Source organism: Poecilia formosa, unplaced genomic scaffold (assembly GCF_000485575.1).
Source record: "Poecilia formosa unplaced genomic scaffold, Poecilia_formosa-5.1.2 Scaffold99, whole genome shotgun sequence".
Lineage (NCBI taxonomy): Eukaryota > Metazoa > Chordata > Actinopteri > Cyprinodontiformes > Poeciliidae > Poecilia > Poecilia formosa.
Genome location: NW_006800038.1, coordinates 1,873,466 through 1,883,370, shown reverse-complemented (window position 1 = coordinate 1,883,370; position 9,905 = coordinate 1,873,466). Strand labels below are relative to the sequence as shown.

General features: G+C 39.2%; 1 long non-coding RNA gene across 1 annotated transcript; it reads right to left on the bottom strand.

Moving 5' to 3' along the window:
* Positions 1-42: 42 nt before the first annotated feature.
* LOC103142673 (uncharacterized) lies at positions 43-1,470 on the bottom strand. Its single transcript, XR_476723.1, has 3 exons — positions 1,460-1,470; positions 425-426; positions 43-226 (listed from the first exon to the last, which is right to left on the bottom strand). It is a non-coding gene; the product is annotated as an uncharacterized LOC103142673 (long non-coding RNA).
* Between the last annotated feature and the right edge of the window lie 8,435 nt (positions 1,471-9,905).

The window sequence follows — 9,905 nt, the reverse complement described above, 5'->3', positions numbered from 1 at the left end:
TGAGAAGGTATAAAATAGGTTGATGTTAAGACTTCGGGGAGATTTTTTGTGACAAGACGATGACGATGAAGATTTTGTACTGAACTGAAGAAACTGTAACGAGGAATCCGTGGTAGTGTAATAAATCTCCGGCTCGTCTATGGCCTAGCAGCAAGAACTACGTCTCTGTGCGTTATTTCTTTTACTTAGATATTTAAGAGTATAGCCACCTTTCTAATCCTCAATACTTTGATTGCAGATTATATTTCTGATTTGTTTTTAAAGTCTCGGAACAAGGAATCAGCAGCTTCAACAAATGCCTCTTTTATCATTTCTCCGTCTTGGAAGGACTTCTTGTGCTCAACCATCAAGTGACTCACCAGATGCTTCGGTGGCTGCCTTCGTTATTGTGGTCAGATGTGAGAAAAATGACTCCTGTCCGGACAACTGGGATTTAAGTTCTTTCACCTTCTCCTTCTCAGTTCGCTTTTCGGAGGAAAATCAACGTCATAGTTTTTATGAAGAGTCCGAAAATGCCGCTCCACATTTTCCTTCTTTGGAATAGCAATGGCACATTGACAAATGAGACAAACACATTTCGAATATGACATAGTGAAAAAAAAAATCCCATTCAGCATGGAAGTGGTAGGTTTTAGCCTTCTTACTTGGACCAGCTATGGCACTCATGTTTATACATGAGTGCCATACCCTTTCTTAAATTTAGTTTAAATAAATTATTAGCGGCTAGCTGTGCAACAGCGTAACTACTTCTTCTTTGTCTAACTATTGGCACGGTATTACGCGCATGCGTAAGGTGGCATTAAGAAAATAAATTTAAAATATGCTAGTTTTAAAACTTAACATGTCTTGATTGAAATAGCCTAATTATAGTTTTGAAATCAGTAACTTATTCTGGCCTATTGACCTTTATGTTACCTGTAGTTACAGTAGATGGTTTGCTAGCATCGTTTGAACTGCCTTTTTGTCTGTGTGGGGAAACAATACAGTAGAAGTTCTAGCTTTTCACACTCATTTGTGAAAAGCCATAAAAGCAGGAGTTCCTGGCTTTAGAGAAAGGGTCAGAGATAGCTCCTGGTTGGATGAGCAAAGATACGCCTTATTTGAATAAATTAAAGATAGGAATACGCCTTCACTATAAAACCTTCTACACAGAAGTAACAAATTAGATTTGCTCTTGCAATTCTCCAAAGACGTCTTTGCAAGTCTTTGCTTTTCTTTCTTTCCTTCTTCTTCTTTCCATTTATGTCAGGTAAATGAATGTATGTCTCTGTTGTTCTGCAGTTTCTGTTGTAATTTTATGCATTGTCTTCTATTGGATTAAACTGCAATTCTGTGACGTCTGCACTCTTTGTTGTTTTTGTGTGGCTACACGCGCCCCGCCGGGAGAACCTGGGATGAAGAAGTTCGAGCCAAAGAGTTTCTTTCTTAAGAAATATTATAACCTAGAATCTTCTTCAACAGTGGTGACAAAGGTTGACCAGAGGTCAGATTGGCTGCCCTGCCATGATCTACCCACTTTCCCTTTGCGATCAACGTAATGGGCACCCCTGGTATAGATTAACTACACACAGACTGATGTTTCAAGTACCGTATTTTCCACACTATAAGGCGCACCGGATTATGAGGCGCACCTTCAATGAATGGCCTATTTTAAAACTTTTTTCATACATAAGGCGCACCACATTATAAGGCGGATAGAATAGACGCTACAGTAGAGGTTGGAGTTACGTTATGCGTCCACTAGATGGAGCTGCACTAAAGGGAATGTCAACAAAACAGTCCGACTCCGGTTGACAAGGAGAGCCTTCCGCGACTGGGCCCGGGCGTGGCCGTTTGATGGTCACCCTTCTCCGTTCGCGCACAGCATGTTCGTGGAGAACGTGGTGCTAAATGACCTGCAGACGACCTGATTCTAGATGGTCGGTAGGTAGACAGGTCAGTCAAACTTTATTAATAAACCAGCGTTCTGACAACAGGGCGCACTGTTGGTTTTTGAGGAAATTGAAGGTTTTTAGGTGCGCCTTATAGTGCGGAAAATATGGTACTCTATTTCTGTTAATTGATGATTTTCGAGTTTCATTTGACATTTAAGTTAGAATATTACATCAGATGAATAAAAAACGATTTTTAAAAACAAAAATGTGGGTTTCATAAATAAACCTGTTTAAAGGTTGTTTTCTAAACGAGACTCATTGGGACATATTTTCTTATTTATTGAATATGTTACGTCATTTTATTTGGATATTGTAACGTTTCTTTAATCCAGCTCACTAAATTAGGATTTGAAAATGAACAACGGATTCAGAGATTTGTTCACAATTAGAACCAAAATGTTGTGAAAAGTATGTAACTCTTTATTGGTTTCAAACAAATTTAATATGAGACAAAGAAAATGCAAAACAATAATGTGAAAACTATTTCAGATCTATGTTCTATATACTCGGGTTACCTTTGTGTCATGATATTAAAATTATTTTATTATTTAAGACAAAAATATGACAAAAATGGGAAAAAAAATGACTATATATGTGTATGAATATTTTGGATTTTCCTTATTAAAATCCTGAAGATTCCTGTCTGTTTTAATTTCTCCCACTTGGAGGCTTAAAATACCCGTCTGTCAGTGATGACACACTCCACATTACACTGTTTTTAAATGATTAATTAGAAAAAATATAACAGGAGCTGAATCAGCTCCCTTCCCTCTAATGGCCGCCTATTTCTTGGCTCTTTTTCCTGCCATCTGCCACCTTCAGCAGGTGTTCCTCCATCCTGCTCCGTGACAGCGGCTTACAGGACAGATCAGCTAATGACCCAGACCCGCTCCCAGTTAATGATGGGAGAAGACTGTAAATTGGTCCCAGTGTCCCCCTCATTCCTCTCCTGTCCCGCTCAACATTATTTTTAGTCTTTTACTTGGTCTCTCTCTCTCTCTTTGACTTTTCATCATCACAATCCCTCCATCCACATGGGAATCAGCCAATTAACCTATAGCTTGTGTGCATGTGCCAGGCAGAGGGATGAGAAGCGGCAGAAACTTGCTCTCTCTATGTGTAAGTGTGATAAAGAGAGAAGATGCATTTCTGTTGAATGTCAGAGTTGTCTTCACTGGCATTAATTAGTGAGAAAAGCATCTGCTGCAAATGCAGCGGCTGCCTGGAAGACCTTTGAAATGTGTGTAAACAGGCTGTGTTTATAAGCAGATATTGGAGATAATTTATCATCAACACAAACAGAATCGTTTTACTTTTTAATTTACCAGTATTAGAATTAAGATCTTTTCTTAGACACATTGTGACGGCATGGAGAGCAGCTCAAGGCGGAGTCTTTATTAAACAAAACAACCGTCTCATCTGCAGAAATAGAGATAAAGCGATGCAATGACATCTTAATTTTCTTCACATTATGTTGTTATTGCTTCGTGCCGCCCAGGCAGACAAATATAGAGAGGAGGAAGACGGATGGATCCTTGGATGACAAGAAGACAAGGTGCTAACTATTAACGCGTAAAACGTAGGAAGGGAAGATGGCTGAGGAGAAAATCTTAAATTAGAAGGTAAATGGAAATGTTTGAATGTTGCCCTGTTTGCTTTATTCTGAGGGTTTAGTGTTTTTATTAGGCCTCTTGAGTGAATTTTGTTCCAAAAACATGTAAATATGAGCTGGTCTGACGGTAAAGTTCGTACTTCTTATTACTTTATCTCTGTGTGAATGATGGACAATAAAGGGTATTTCCATCCTATTCTGCCTGTTAAAGAAGGATAATATGAGGCTTGTTGTGAATGTATGAGCTGCATTTAAAAGTCAACTCTGTGCCTAAGAGTCCTTAAAGAAATGAACTTCTTTAAGAACGGCTACATTTGTATCAGAGGCCTGCAAACGGAGTTAATTATTTAATAATTAAAGACCACTTTACCACTACGTTCATGTTTATGTAGCTCTCTCTATTTATATACTGTTTTATATAGCAACAGGAAATGTCTTTGGAATCTATGAGAAAACAGAACCTGGAGACATTTATTTCTCTTTTAATGAGGAAGTCTATATAGCCGAGCCAGATGACTCAGACGTTCGCATCCTTCGCGTTTGACTGAAGTCTCTGTGGAAATGTGTGCAAATATGAATGTAAGAGGATGAGTAAATGATTGAGTATTCCTCCAGCGCAGCGCTGAAAGAGTCCGGTTTCATTAAAGAGATGCTGATTTCTCTCTGGTTAATTATTCATCACAGCGATCCAGCAGAACTCACAGCCTTCACACTCCAACCCGACCTCTGAGGCACGGCTCCCACTGCCCTCACCGTCTTAATTATGTAGATTTTATGAAGTCATTTCTCGTTTGCTTTGTCATTTTTTTGCACTTACTGTTTTACTATTTGATCATTTTAAAGATTTTTTAATCTGTGAGGAGCTTTTTAGAAATTCTGGCTCTGAATCCAGTGTTTTATTCTGGATTTCTATAAGACGCAGATGGCAGCCAGGTGTAAACCGGACCCTGTGCAAACCTTTAGGGCTGTGTTTGCATACTAAGCAGTGGTCATGCTGCAGCCATAAATCATCATCTGCCTCATAAATATGAAAACGCGATGAGAAAAAGATACAGCCTGCGTCTCAAATGAAACATATTTTAGCTCTGCTGTTCAGAAACCCTTTTTGCTGTTTTAAGCACTTGTTATTATGAACATGAAGGGCTGTGGAGAGCATTGCTTCAGGTTGAGTAGGGCTCTGCAGCCGTGGGCTGCCCTAGTTTCATCATTAGGTCTTTTTTTTATGGAGAGCTGGCAGTAAATATAGCAGCAGTGGATTGAGTTTCCCTGCAGAAATGACAAAAAGAATCTCTTTGTTGCTTCTTTAAAATTCAAAAATCGCTTCCAACAGAAAACAACATAATTCCTTCTTTGAAACCCAACCATTTTAAAATAACCATAATTATGTATCATTCAGGTTTTTGAATTTCAACACACATTTTTTGAGGATAACTGAGTGCTAACGAGCAGTCAGTATGTTTCCTGAGTGACTTTAGTTTGTAAAAACCTGAAATTTACTGAAGCCAATAAAGGTTAAAGGAGAAGCTTCAGGTTGGTTTCAGTCATGTTTTACTGACTCATTTAAGCTTCTTCAAAACTGTTTTTCTTTTCTTGTGGCGTTCCACAGGTTTCTGTTCTGTTTAAGTCATTTTATATCAAACATGACTTAAAGAAAATTTACTTTATAATGTAATGCCTTTAAATGGGTGTTTGTCTTTTTAAGAAACTCCTGTTCTTTCTGAGGCTCCGCCTTCAGGAAGTCAACACAACATGGCTCCTCCATTAACCCTTTAATGTTTTTACCAGCGCGTTGCTCTGAGCAGCAGCTCACTGCTCAAACACCACCAGGTGTTTGCTAATTGCTGCTGGCTAGTCTGAAGGAGCTCAGTGGGTCAGTCACCGGGCTGGTTGCTCTGAGGCGGCAGCTTGGAAGACTGGGCCTACATCCTGGAAGGCGTGGTTCGACCCACCCCGGCGTTTTGCACAGCTGAATGGTTGCCATGGAGATTAAAGGATTTCTCAAACATGAAAGAATCAAAGCAAAGACTCCAGGTACGTTTTTGATGAAGGATTTCACACAATACTACTTCTTTAGCCTCTTTAAGTTGGTTGTACATCTTTAAATTAGTTGATTGATTTTCATTCCTCTATTTTTCTGTTCATCTTCCAGTTACTTAGAGAATTTGTTCTTACATATGTTCATTTGTTTGTTCATCTGTTTCTCCTTTCATTCAGTCTTTCATTCCTCCTTTTATTCGTTCATCTGACCAGCTGATGGTTGGTTGTCTTGGTTTGTTTCACCATCCAGTCGTTCATCTGTTTGTCTGTCTGTCTGCCTTTGGTTGGCCGTTCTTCCATTTGTTGGATCATCCATTTATTCTTCTTTCCATTTGTTCATTTGTCCAACCATTTGTTTGTTTATCTGTTCATTTGTTTCTTTCTTGGTTCATTTGGACGTCCATCTGCTTTGAACAGACATTCATCCATTTGTCTGTGGCTCTGTCCGTTCCTTCATCGCTTTGTTGTGTTTTTAATTAGATACATTAACAAACAGACTGTAGAAATATATTCTGTGCATTCAGTTTTGTATTTATGAATTAAAATGTTAAGGACTGAGGATAACAGAGATCTACGTAACTGTAACGCTTCAACAGTTTCAAATGTTTTTCTTTTCCTTTCAGTCCAACCAGACATTTATTGTTTAATTAACTTCACTGCCTCTATGTAGGGCTGAGTGACTAACTGGTTTTATTGATTAAGATAATCAGAAATATTTGGTCAATTCAGCGCGCCCCAGGCGGCCATCTTGTTTGACAAACATCTTTACAGCTTTTATTTATTTGGGTTTTGACTTCAGGTCAACTCAGTAATTAAACATTAGGGCCAGACTAAGATCGTGATTTTGAGAATACAGTCATAACAACACGAGAATAAAATGTTATTACCAGAATAAAGTGGTAATATTAGGAGACTGAGGTAATAATTTTATTCTAACTCCTTCACGAAAAGTATAAAAAAATTAAAATAAGGAACGTTTTTGTGAAGTTATACTTTGGCATCAGTTTTATAAGGAAATACTTGATCTTTTAATGCATCAGTATGGAATTGCAAACGACTGAGTCTATTTTGAAGAAAACCACGCATCTCTGTAACTCTTGAAACTTTTCTCATTGAAATGACTTTTGCTGTCATTTTAAAATGTTCTTGTAGAATTGCGTTTTTACTCTGCTAACATTATGACTATATAATTAAAAATTCTTGCATTAAAAACTCAAAGAGGTAAAAGCAACTTTTTGAAAATATTTTGTCATTTGTAATTTCTTTCTTTTTTCTTCTTAAGAAAAATATTGATTAGTACCAGAAAAATTACCTGGTATTAAAAAAATTGAGATTAAGCCAAACTGCCCAGCCCTACATGTATGGCTTGGAAATCTTTCTGCAGTTGTTTTTGCACACAGACTACGTCTGACTTTAAATCACTGACCTGAAAAACAGACACCCCGGCCTGCAGCGGAGTCGATTCGTGACTCATGTGAGCTGTGAGTGACAATAAGAAGCCGACAGAAATGGAAATTGTTCCTGTGGAACATGCAATCTGCTGTTTGTCACACAGATCATGCATTTTAAAAACTGGATGTGTCAATTAAAAGCAGATTATGTGGACTCATCCACGGAGATGGGAGACGAATTCGCCCCGTGCTGAGAGTTACTTTCCAAAATGTTTTTTTACCCACTTTGCAGGTTTTATTTTTCTCCCTTGTAACTATAATCCCATTAGCGCAGGTTGATGCAGGTTCAGCTGGAAATCCTGTCGGGTTTTATGCACCTGTCCTTGACAGACTCTGCTATGGAGTTTCTTCCCGTCCTTTTTGTCATGCCGGCTGCGTGTTCAGTCACCCCGGCGGTGGGCGGAGTTACTGCCGCAGCGTGAGCGCGAATATCCCCGATGCTGACGGCAGGCAATCATGGCATCACACAGGTGGCAGTAATCTCTCCGCGCTGACATGACCGCCTCAATCTGCCTGGATGTCCTGAGGCCTCCATCGCAGACGTGATTCAATTTGCCTCCATCAAAATGCAATTTCTCCATCAGTGCTCACCACTCCTCCTACGTCCCTTCCTTCTCTTCTTCTTCTTCATCCCTTCATTTTTCTTGAATATGTTACTTGTCCTTTTATTTCACACCTTTCTGTTTCACCACCATTGACTGTCTCTCACTTCATCTCTCTCGCTTCACGTCTCAGGTTGGATCCTGATATTTCCCCCGGGCTTCTGCCAGGTTTTTATTTTTTTGCGTTGTGTCTCTCTGACTGATCTGACAGCAAAGAGCCAAATGGGATTTGGCGGCAGTATTATCCTCTCACTAACAGACGCTTGGTCTTAGACATATTGGAGTTTAGTGATGATGAGGGTATTAAGGAAAATGAGAGTGGCCTCCAGCCTCTACAGGGCCTCCGTTGTACTAAATGGATGAAAGAAGATTTGGACCGGCCAACTGATGGACTTTATTACAGAGGTGGATGCGGACGGAGAAGGCAGAAGACGTTGACTTGTGCCTGCAGGGAGTCAGGAAGACAGCATGAGAAGTGAGGAGAGCTTAAAAGAGGAGTTTACAGCTCTGCATACATGAGTCTGTCAGGAGGCTTTGCTTGAGGTGCTCCAGCAGAAAGGCACGCTCAGGAACGAGATGTTCAGAATACTGAGCCTGAGGATGCCGTACCTGCAGCTCATTAACAGGCAGGCGGTTCTTAAAACAGCACGAGTTGTTATAAAGTTAGGAAAAAAAGCTGGTTTGAAATAACTAAAGAATCAAATTAAACAAAAAGAAAAGGGACATTGTTTACATGCTTCTTTTGCAAAGAGCCGTGGCTTCAAACTCAGCTTGTTTTCACACTAGACTTGATTTGATTGGGGACCAAAATCTCAACAGTTGTCACATTTCCAGCTGCTGTGGTTCTTTTTGTCACTGCATTGAGTCAAACCAACCAAACCCTCTGAGTAACCTGTTCCCCTCCTCGCCTGTGGGGGCGCTGCACCAAGAACCACTAAATGAAACAACAGGAAAACCTCTGAAAAAGACGCAGATCCCTAACTTCCTTCTTCACCAAAATGTACACAAAGCTGGAGTAGCATCAGATTTTAGCATTTGGAGGATTTTTCTTCTGTCTTTGGTAAAAAACGACCCAACATTTTTCCCAGTAGACTCTTGTTTATTGTGGTTGTATTTACCCAGAATTCCCTGCACTATGATCAACTTCCTGCTTTTGGAGGGATCTGCTAGCATCCACATAAACATTTGAACCGCACCAGAGTTCATGCTAATGGAACGGAGTCAGAGGTTTGCAGATGGACCAAACTTCACTTTTTTTGGTCGATTGCGCTTTTAGCATGAATCAACTGAATAACTGTACTTAAATTAAAGTTTCATTTTTTAATATTTCTTACCGTGAGAGGATACTACAGGATAAGTTGATTATATATTTATACATTATTTATTTATGCAAAGTGGAATATTAAAAGCATTGTTTACCAGAACTGCAGCAAAATGGTGCAGGGTTAATGTCGTTTTTAAAATATCAAAGTATTTCCTAAATGCAAATATTTAAAGGTTTTAAGCTTTAATCAATTTGGGGATGAGAAGGAAATAATATCTGAACTTTAAAGCTTTATAGAAATAATAATATTAGCCTTTAAATTGTGACTAAGTTGAATATCTGTGCATTTTGTCTTTGTTCTGGAAGCAGCAGGGATAAAGAAAGCACAAACCCTCAGCGTGAAAACGAGCAGCGATTGGAGCGTGGCGTAGATTTAGCATTCTGCCCAGGTCCTTGAAGGAGTGTTACACCAACTCTCTCCTGACTCAGGAGGAAATGCCAAACGGGGCGATGTTCAGCACGTTGGGAACAGAGAGGAGCAAAGACGCACACAGAGTCTAAAATATCCGCAAAAAACAGATTCACAACAAACAGGGCGGGTTAAGATAAAAACTGATCACAACATGGTAAGGCGTTAAAATGATTAGATTTATTTTGAGCTAATTATTTTCATTTTGGTCTTTAAAATTCCAACTTTTCCTCATTTTGGTCTGTCATTTCTAACATTTTTGATACTCTGTTCTTGAGTCGCCTTTTTACCAAATACTTTTTTACTCCTAGTAATTTCTTGGAGAGATACTTTTAAAGTAAAAATAAGTTGAAGTGGTGCTTCTCTTACTGGAGTAAAAGTCCGTATAATGCTACATCACTCTCTCCACACCCATTGTTCTATAATCTGCAGCTGATTGAAAGTGTTAATATTCAGCAGCCAACAGAAACTGGTGCAGAAAAGTAAGGAAAACATGAAAATGTGATGTTGTTAGACCCGATTGGCTGTTGATGCAT